The sequence below is a fragment of the Acartia tonsa genome, chromosome 12 (genome assembly GCF_053477335.1).
Source record: "Acartia tonsa isolate MP-2025a chromosome 12, ASM5347733v1, whole genome shotgun sequence".
Classification (NCBI taxonomy): Eukaryota; Metazoa; Arthropoda; class Copepoda; order Calanoida; family Acartiidae; genus Acartia; species Acartia tonsa.
In genome coordinates this window covers 11,533,405-11,544,899 of record NC_137271.1, presented here as the reverse complement: position 1 = coordinate 11,544,899, position 11,495 = coordinate 11,533,405, and positions in this window count along the sequence as shown.

The window sequence follows — 11,495 nt, the reverse complement described above, 5'->3', positions numbered from 1 at the left end:
TATTTTTAAAGGGTCCCTAATAAACCGTTTGTGATTAGCTCTATTAAGCTTCAGAAAGACGCACATGACAAACATCGTTCTTATTTTTTATAGACTTAATTTCCTTGCTTTATATGTAACTTAAATAATTAATACCAAAACGCTGCAACTTAAATTATAAAGCGTGTAAATAAAAAAAGGGAGCGAGCGACATTCTTTGGATTTGCTTACCAATGTCAGCAGGAAATAGAATTTAATGATTAAAGGTCTTTAAACAAAGGGAGGGAAGATACATTGAGCTGTTTATTACACTGGTCCACAAAGTTTTATGATAACGTTTTCTTGTTCGTTGGCTTAACAACTCTGGAGACTTTTATTGAATTTTGATTGCATATAGTTCAATAAGTTTAGTGTCCAAACGTTTCAACTACGAATTTTCATATACAGAAGGGGTAATTTTGTGTATCATTAATGGGGATATAAATCAATTTATCGTTTATTGTCTTATCCCTTTATACCCTTGCTTTAAACAAGAGGGCAAAGCTTTCGCAGCAAGTCTGCAGCCTAGCTCTAATTATAACCTGAAATAGTCATTATTGAATTAAAAAATATTAATCCTTTTCCTGACTTCTGTTAAATACAATTTTTGAGTATTTATACAAATGAATATAATTCATTGTAGTAAAGTATTCAGACTTTTGGTTAAGCCAAAAAAATTACATTTACACATTAATTTGGAAAACAAGGATGAAATCTAATTTTAAATGGTATAAACAAAGCTTTTCTATCAATCTAAATTCAAGCTGCAACTTTTACAGATATTTTGCCAGATTCAGAAAAGCACACAGCAATTATTTAAAATGATTGTATTATCTAACCTAATTTCTATATGAATATTTGGGTAAAGTATATACCCGAATATTTCTATAAGAACCTTATTAAATCTCTAAATAAATGTTCTATGTTTGTTCTTACAAGGAAGGCTGCACACTGTATGCCCAGGGCGAAAAACAAGTTCAACATTTCAACTTTTTTCTATTTTGCCCTCTTTTTATTCTTTTTATCTCAGTAGTATATTTACACCATTAAAGTTAAATAAATGTAATAGTTATGCAAGGAGGATAAATAAAAGCTAATTTTTAAATATTTGTATTCAGGGATCTAAAGGGATAAGACAATGGCCAATTAATTTATCTACATCCTCAATAATGATAGGCAAAATTATCCCTTCTGCAGCCCAAAATTACTGGTTGAAACGTTTGAACACTTAACTTAATAAACTAACCAATCCAAATTCACCAAGGTCCCAAAGTAAAAACCCTAGCAACTTTGAACATAATCATTCTACATAAGTCCATATGACCATTTTAATGAAGATGAACTTTGTTCAGACTTGTAGATAAAGTTGAATATAAATTGCATCAGTACTCTATATTTGTTAATGTTTGTAAACGAAATAGACCATTTAAAAAAACAACCCCGTTTGTCATTTGGCTAATATAATACTGCTCTTCTATTTACTTTTTCATATAGTTAGTTTATTTTATTTAACAAAAGTAAGTTTAGGTTGTACTGCTAATAAAACAAGATTTCCGATTGTCACACATGTAATTTACTCGACTGCTATTGAAGAAAAAACTTACTTAATTGCTGAAGCCGAATTTTTTTGTCTTCAGTTGTCTAAATGCAAGCGGATGAAAAAAGATGGATTTATTTGTGAAGCATTATTTGCATGACCATTGAGCATCAACTCTATGGTTCAATAAGTCCCTATCTTAGTTCTCTATGCTATGAGGAGAAAATGATGGAGGAAAGGAGGTTTGTTTGTTCGTTTATTACTCCATAGCATGCTAGGTTAGGTAATATTGGGTACTGCGCGTAGCCCAGCAGGGTCAGGCTAATGCAGGTATCAGAACCGCTGGGTTAAGGTCTCCTGAAGGGGGTTGGCATAGAAAATTAGCAACCTCCCACATTTTTCAAATCGTTTAAAAAATAATGGGGGTTTAGTGTACAATTGAGTAAAGTAAAACTAAGCCAATGAGATTCCGGCTAAATTTAACGGTCACAAGGGAAATATGAAGAAAAAGATTTGGTGGGGTTTATTGTTCAAATTGATTTTATTTGTTTGTTTTGTTTTTTGCTAGGGAATAGGACACTTTAGTTGGAGAAAAAAAGTACAAGCGGGAGTGCCCTGAGATATAAAGGCAAGTCCCCCTCCTATTTATAATCATTCTTAAAACTATAGAGATATTATCAAAAAATAATTATCAATTTTACTCTGTTGTAAAATTAATTTCAGGATAAGAATTCTAAGAAGTTTGTTACACAACTTTTATAACAAAATTGGGTGGGGTAATTTTTTCACGGGGCTTAACCCCATGGTGCGGTGAGAATTCCCCAAACACAAGAAGAAAAAAAGAATTAAAAAATTTAGGTGGAAAATTTTTCCTTTTTAGATTGTTGGGGTGACCCACCCCTTTAAGAAAATAGCTTAAAACCTCCACAAGACCACTAGGCATGTTCCGGCCTTGGAGAGTAGAGCCTAATCGGTTCAAATAGCTGAGACTTCAAGCTTGAGAAAGACAGACATTAATATCCTTTTGTATGAATCATGATTAATTTACATTTACATGGCTCACATATTATCCGAATTTTAAATGTTTGCGTATCGTTCAGAAAGATATTATCATATTTTTTAAGCGTAGCTTTTGTATAGGGACGAAACCTAATCTGTACCAATTTTGCAACACTTTTGATTCCTGTGACGTAATAAAAATGAGGAATTCTCCATCTCTTTTTTAGGGGTTTATTTCCCACTTCTCCTCTCATCTCCCTCATTTATGTGACGTCACAGGAATCTAAAATGTCTAAATAATCAAGTCTAAAAGTGTGAGTATCTTTAAATGAAGTATCCTGTATTCAAGTAATTCGAGATTTTGACTGTCAGTGTACAAAATTTTTAACCCATGAACAGAAGGGATGATTTCGTTTATCATCATTAAGGCTGTACATTTTATATCCCCGACTATAAAGCACAACCTTTATCAGACAATATAAATAACATAAACCAATAAACTAAAAACACTAAGCACCTATAAAGCAATATTATTATTATTAATATTTATAAGTTATGATGTGCTATTAGCTTTTTACAGCTTTTTCGTGAATTATTTTTGTCTATTATAGAATACTGCATTTGAAGAAAATTATAAAAAAAAGTTTTAAAAAAGGATTGACTTGATAAAATAAACATTTTTTGCAATATAGATTTAATTCGTATATGCAATAAATTAACATGAAATAGGGTATGTTAATGCTCTAAATGCTGATTTCTAAGACAATAAGACATCATGTAATAAGGGAAGCATGGTAGTGCGAATGGGGCGCTTGTCCAATATTATGGTATGGAGATCGCTCTTCTATGAGTACTACTTAAAAACCTACTTTTACTGCAAAACACATAGACATTCTCATCGTCGGTTCGTCAGTTTAGAATGCTTTTCCTTTTACTCCCACAAGTATAATACGAATTTAGTTGAACCCGTGGTAGCTCAACAAATACCCACGCGAAGTATTATATTGCTTTAATCTAAGAATAAATGGCTGGTTATGGTGTTTGATCTATATCATATAAGTATATTAAGCACTTAAGAAGGAAGATAGTTTTATAAAGTGTATTTACATTACAAGTGAATCAGACAAGTATGAAAATATTTACAGGATAAGTGATAATAAACATAAGTAGTGTAGGACAGAAAATGCCCTAAGTCCAAAGCATTGAATTGTGCATAGTGTTAGATCTCTAACATAAGACCTAAGCACAATTCATGCTAAGTACTGAGGGACCTAAATTTAAACTACAATGCATGCCAAAACAACTAAGTCATTACCTTTAAGCCAGAAGAACTTGATGGTTTGAGAGTCAATGAATAACTGACATATTTTAAGAAGTGCAAGTTATAACAACAACTATTTATCAGGATCTAAGCCCTTGTCTGTTTAATAAAGTGTTTGTATGTTAAACTTGTGACGTAAATGAAGCTATGGTTGTAGGCATACATACTAGTACAGGATGGTTACATGGTTACTTTAACAATAGATATAATGTTTTAATAAGCATATAACAATATTCAATCACATACAGTTTACCATGATTAGGCTAGTATTACCCATATAAGGTATTTTATTGGTAAGAATAGGCTAATAAATTCGTAAAAACATATAAAAAGTGCCTAAGGGCTAGCCAGAGTAATTGTATCTTGTGCCTGAGTTACGTGCAATAATTACCATGGCTTGTCAATCATTTATTTAGATCAGAATTTTATATGGTGTAAAATTTATAGTAAATATAGGTAAGTGGACTAGATGCGAAGCATTTCTGTAAAAGTCGTGTTCATACATTCAAAGAATTTTGAAATTTGGGGATCGCATCTCCAAGCAATTCTATAATCTATTATAAAACACCTTAGTAAAAGCTTATGTTCCCATAAATATTTACTTTTAAAAGCGAAGCTTTTCTATAATTAGGGTCAGTCCGTACGTCCGTCACACACGGAGCTTTTTTTTGTTAATTTTGGCATGTTAGAATTGTCTCTTTGCATGGTGATTCCTTTAGTGGTTAGATACGATTAAGAAATCAACTCTATAATCATTACAAAAATGACCATACGTCCACTTTAAACATGTTGATTTTTTTCACTTTTTTTAACAACAAATTTTTAAATGATCTAATCATCCGATTGATCTCACTTTTGATATATTGATTCCTGGGACAATAAAGTATAATGCTATAAGCAAAGCATTTCTATAATCAAGTCCTAAAAATGTAAGTATGTCCATAAACATTATCCTGTATCAAGCAGTTTTTCAACAAATTTACTCACAATTTTGCTTCGACTCTTATACATTTATATTCCGATGATTCAGTTCTGACACTATTCAAGTGTTAGTGTCTGTTTGTCCTACCGTTTCCGTGCTTCGCTTTTATGGATGTTGTCAACCTTGTTTTATTTGGTTTTGATAAAATAAAATATGTATACAGTAGCTGTACATATTTTTTATAAACTTTACTATTTTTGTATGATTATTAATGCTTTTTTCATTCTTTTATGTTGTTGTTTCCTATTAACCCTTAACAATCTGGCCCCTTGCCGCACCTTAATAGGCCCCCCCTTTCCCCCGACCGTTAAGGGTTAAAGATGTGATTGATAATGAAGATTTTTTCTTTGAAATGCATTTCGTTATAATGTAGTAGTTACCATATGGTTGAGATAGATTTATATTTGTAAAAATATCAAATATCAAAGGTGCAGTAACTTCATGTTTGTCAAAAGAGTTAATTAAACTTTTTAAAGCTAAGCTTTTTATACATAGTAGGGTCGGCCGGTCCGTATGTACGTACATCCGTATCGTATAGCTATTTTTGTTAATTTAGACCTATTAAAATTGATTTCAAACTTTGCATGATGATTTGTGTAGTAGTTAGTTATGATTTAGGAAACATGTTGATTTTTAACGTTTTTAACAACTTTTATTCATGTGATATAATTATCATATTTATCTGATTTTTGAAATACTTACCTGTCACAACAAGGTACAAAATTATGAGCGAACCATCTCATCTCAAGTCCTAAAAATGTCCTTAAACAATATCCTGTATTTAAGCAAATTTACAAACAATTTTGTTTCGACTTTTTGTATCGTTTTAGAGCTCCGCTTTAAGGATGTTGCCATCCTTGTTATTAATGTGTAATGTTCTATAGAGCTTTAAATGTCAAATATTTTAGACAATAATATTTTCTCTGAAAATGGGGGAAATATTTCCTTGAATAAGTTTGGTTTGAATGAAGAATAGAGCAAACAAAATAATATTTAATATCAAGTATTGAAAAAGAAGATTTAGACTAAAGACACACTGAGAATTATTTATTTGATAGTTAACCCACGACCGTGGCTCTACTCATAGCACATCCTACAAAATTTCCTAATGCTACTATGTCAGGTGCGCGACATTCATAGTTAGAGTAGGGGGAATTCCTTTGTCCAAAACAGACGCAACTCATTACCTTGCACAGTTAGGACTTCCAGACAAAGTTCGTGCAATCAAATAGTTAGTTGTCTGTTAGGAGACATTTGGCTCCCATTAGATATCCTGGATTGTTGGACCTGGCGTTTGAGTGTCATGGACAGTAGGATATATAAGTTGAAAGGAATTTTAATGTTAGAGAGATATTTGAAATATGCATAAAATTTTGAGGATTTTTTATTAATTTTTTTTTGTATAATTATTTATCTAAAAGCGGAAATACAATTTAAGTTCATAAATTTTGACCAATAGGATAGGTGGATTGGAAACTACCTGTGCTCTAATTGGTTGAATGATGTGCAACACTTAAGCTTCTCCAATCAGAGCGGAGATAATTTTCAATCCACCGATCACAGAGGTCAAAATTAATTAACTTAAATTGTATTTCCGCTTTTAGATAAATAATTATACAAAAAAACGAATTTTATAAAAAATCCTTAAAATTTGATGCAGATTTCAAATCTTCCTCTAACATCAAGATTCTTTCCAACTTATATATTTTAAAGGACAGTATCCTAGCCCGTATAAGGTAATTAATGCGGTACCCTAACTTATAGGAGCTGCGCCCTTATCAAACGAATGTACCACCATAAATGATCCTAAAATCTTCCAAAATGCTTATAAGAAGCATCACTGACTAATTGGTGCGTTCCTTAAAAATGTATTGAGAACTTTAGAAGTTAATTTCATGAAATTTTTAAATAAATTCAAACAAAAATCTATTTACCAATTATAATTGTCAAAAATGGTAAATATACGTCTATATTGTAATATCTATTGTGCATTGTTGTATAATTGTTGACTTTCGACATAATGTATTGCACTTAAGTGGACGCTTGACGAATTTATATAAAAAAAAAGGCTGCTATAAAATAAATGTTTTTAATGTATCTTTTTTATATTAGGGTATATGTACACTGCTTATAAATTTTGAACCGAGTATTGTATATGTAAAGTTATACCTTCTAAAATAATTAAAGAGGATTCCTGCAATGTTTAGTCAAAGTTTAGAAATTGCATGATTATAACGGCTCAGCAGACTCAGCGGCATTTAGCCGTGCGGATTTTAAATGTCTCACCGTCGGCTGCAAAGCTTTAATAAACATTAGCCGTGCGACTTAGATAATGAATAAGCCATCTCACTTCGAGCATTTAATTGAGCGGCTATAAAGAGTCTGTAGCCGCAGCCGAAATTACCCGCATGAGCACGATGAAGCCTAGCTCGCTGATTAAACCATCGAAGCCACCCTCTGACGCAATAATCATAATCTATTCCCCTCAAACCTCAGCCGCAGACGAAAAATTTAAATCTAGCCACTGTTTACATGATTAGGGATGTTCATCAATTTTACGGCCATTGTCTTAGATCCTTGACTTTTCCTTCATAAAATAAACTAATTAATATAATAAATAAAGTGTATAATGAATATAAATCATTAATTTTATCATTAGTGCGTATTCATGGTCATTTTGAAGATTTAGGCTACTCTATAACTAATTAGATTCAATTTAATTTAAATAATAGATCTGTCATGCATTTTACCTACTTAGTTCTTGGTTATTCATCATCTAAATTGTTTTGTTATATTAAATACAAATGATAATTTTTTAAGTAAAATAAATATTAAATTTATTTTTAAAAGCGAAGCTTTTCTATAATTAGGGTACGTCCGTCCGAGATAGATAGCTTTTATTCGTTAATTTAGGCATGTTAGAATTGTCCTATCGATTTCAAACTTTGCATGATGATTCCTGTAGTAGTTAGGTACGATTTAGAAAGCGTAGCAACTCTATAAACATTACCAGAATGTCCGTATGTCCATTTGAAACATGTTGATTTTTCTACTTTTTTAACAACAAATTTTTATGTGATCTAATTATCCGTTTGATCTGATTTTTGGTATATTGATTCCTGGGACAACAAAGAACAATAGTATGAGCAAAGCAACTCTATAATCAAGTCCTAAAAATGTAAGTATGTCCAAAACATTATTCTGTAACAAGCAGTTTTTCAACAAATTTACTTACAATTTTGATTCGACTCTTTCGATACTTTTATATTCTGATTATTCAGTTTAGACACTAGACAAGTGTTAATGTCCGTTTGTCCTACCGTTTCAGTGCTTCGCTTTTATGGATGTTGTCATCCTTGTTCTTGTTTAAAGCGAAGCTATTCTATAATTAGTGTCTGTCAGTCCGTCCGTATGTCCGTCAGTCAGTCAGTCAGTCCGTGACGGATAACTTTTTTTGTTAATTTGGCATGTTAGAATTATCCTATCGATTTCAAACTTTGCATAGGTACGATTTAGAAAGAAAGCGTAGCAACTCTATTTTCATTACCAGAATATCCGTACGTCCATTTTAAACATGTTATTTTTAAAAAAATTTTAACAACAAATTTTTTTGTGATCTAATTATCCGATTGATCTGATTTTTGGTATATTGACTCCTGGTGGAACAACAAAAAATAATGTTATAAATGAAGCAACTCTATAATCAAGTCCTAAAAATGTAAGTATGTCCATAAACATTATTCTGTATCAAGCAGTTTTTCAACAAATTTACTTATACATTTATATTCTTATTATTCAGTTCTGACACTAAATAAGTCTTATTTGTCCGTTTTTCCTACCGTTTCAGTGCTTCGCTTTTATGAATGTTGTCTTCCTTGTTTTTTTTCTAGATTTATGATTGTTTATATGACCATTAATATGACACTTAATGTCTATAAACAATACATTTAATTTGAATGGTCAAGCATAGGTTTTCGACATAGAGAGAGGAGACAATGGGTTGTTTATTACACTGGTTCCCAATGTTTTATAATTACATTTCTTATTTGTTGGCTTAAAAATATGGTGACTTTAGTAATTTTTGAATGTTTAGTTCATTAAGCTGAGTGTTCAATCATTTCAACCACTTATTTTATTCTACAGAAGGGGTAATTTTGTGTATCATCATTGGAGATGAATATCAATTTATCGGCCATTGTCTTATCCCTAGGTTATTTGATATACTTTTCAAATTATCAATAAGTAAAAATTCAACAATTGAAATACTTGACATTTATTGATTTAATGTTTTAAAGCTGAAATACTTGAAATTTGAAGGTGAAATAAACCATCCAATGTTATATTTTTATAGTTATGAGTAGATTTTTTAACCATACGTTTTTGGTTTGTTTGGCTATTCTATTTTCATGTCCTTATATTTAATGATTTATATTAGGGCGGGTCGATTTTGGAATTTCACATTAGTAGACATTGGCAAGGGTTACTGGGCCAAAATGAAACCCTGTGAAACTTGAAAGAGGTTTTTTAATCCAAAAACAACGGGCGCGCGGGAGGTATAAAATGTGCCCGCCCCTTATAAAACCAAAAATTTTAGGTACTTAATGAGATCTTATTCGAACTAGAAGCAATATTTTTCAATACGGTTTTCAGATTCGTAATCAGCATTTCAATGCAGTCATTTTGATATGCAACATGCCTGTGTTTGAAGGAATTAAAATTTTTGGTTTTATAAGGGGGTGGGCACTTTTTATACCCCCCGCGCGCCGGCAGCCATAAGAGCCAATTCACTTTTGAAACTTGAATGGGGCTTATCATACATATATATGACTTCCACAACTTATGATAACAGTAAAATCTAAAAAAAAGGGAGAAATGGGCCCACTCTAATTTATATGTAAAGTGAAAATTACTGTCTATTTTTATTGTATACATGCATTGGTTTATTTTATATGACTTTTTCGTTCTCTTTGTTTTCTTACTACAAGGTTATTAATTTACAGCAGTTTGACTTTCGTAAAACGTTTGATTAAACCTAGGGTTGGGCTGGATAACCGGCCGGATACCTGATATTGAAACTATCTGGATATCGGATATCCGGCTGATTTCTAAATTGATATCCAGTTTTTCGGTAATTTGCCGGATATTAGGCCATTTTCAATATCCGGTATACAGTATCCGGACTAAAAGTATCCGGCTCTTCCTTAATAAAAACACATGAAAAAATACTCCCTCCCCCTATTTTCAATCTACTTAAGAATAATGGGTCGGGGCGGCTTTTATGCTCAACTAGGCTTTTGAGGAAAACCACCTTACTGTACAAAAAATGCATCTCCAATTTTAAATTTTCTTTTTATTATACACTTATCTAAGTTTGTCAAAATGAATCATTTACAAAATCGAGATTCATGTAATATATTTTATAATGTTAAGTTCGTAATTGTTGTGCTTTGATATAAACAAAGACAAATGAATAACCCTATGATATAAAATAGTAAGCCTGGTTATGGTTTTAGGCTCTTTTTCTGCCCTTCCATATCCTTTCCAATAAAGTGCTCCTAGATACTAGAGGTTCAGCCATTAGTGATAAATAACGAGTAATAACACATTCAATATTCAAAATAATTTTGAAGTCTGCACGAAAAATCCTATTTTAAAATTGCTGAATAAAAATATGCCTAATATGAACATACTTTTATTTTAATACAATTATATGAAGAAGCTTTGCAACAAAATATTACAGAATTATTGTTATTTCTTTCATTGAATTTTTATCTGTTTCTCGTATGATGGCTAAATTTTTGTTGATATCAGCACTATATGAGTTAGAGATGCTACAAATTTAATTAACGCATTACGTCGTCGGCAGGTTAGGTTAAAGATTATATAAATGTTTGGGTTTGTTCTTAGGAAAAAAAGGGGTATTTTAACACAAAAATAAAAAATGGTAATTAAAAGAGTTATCAAAAGCCACACACATTCAGAGGAGTGTAGAAAGGGGGTGATCCACCCCACTGACAAAATCAAGCAAGGTGGATACATCAACCTAGGTGTCGAAACTCCTTTACAACCTGACTACATCCCCCTTAAAGGGCCAAGGGGGATTTCAAGCAAATTAAGTCACCCATGATTTACTTTTTATTATGTAGATTTTGTAGTTGGATGAATATCAAGAGGGTTGTATCCAACAAGGACGTCCGAGGGGGGGGGGGGGGGATAATGGGGTGAATCTATATTCGAAGAGATATTGAAGTGTAGAAAAACAGCCTAAAACCATACCCAGATTTATGTATTAGAATGAAATAGCCTAAAACCATCTCATGACTTATAAGAAAACTCACAATAAAGGAAAATCTTAGCGAGATCCTTTGCTACAGACAAAAAAAAATTTTACTTTTATATAATAGGATATAGATTAACCAAATTAAAAACAACAGAAAAAAGTTTTTTTGATTATTTGACGACACTTTGCCCCTGGCATTTAGGGACTCTTTGGCGGGGGTGGGGGGGGGGGGCGGTTAAGAAGAAAAATAGCCTAAACTTTCTCAAGATTTTAGATATAGATTTAGAATTAAAAAAAGGCCAAAACTATTTCATAAAATGGAGAACTCACTTGTAACGGTTTACGAGATCTTATTGGA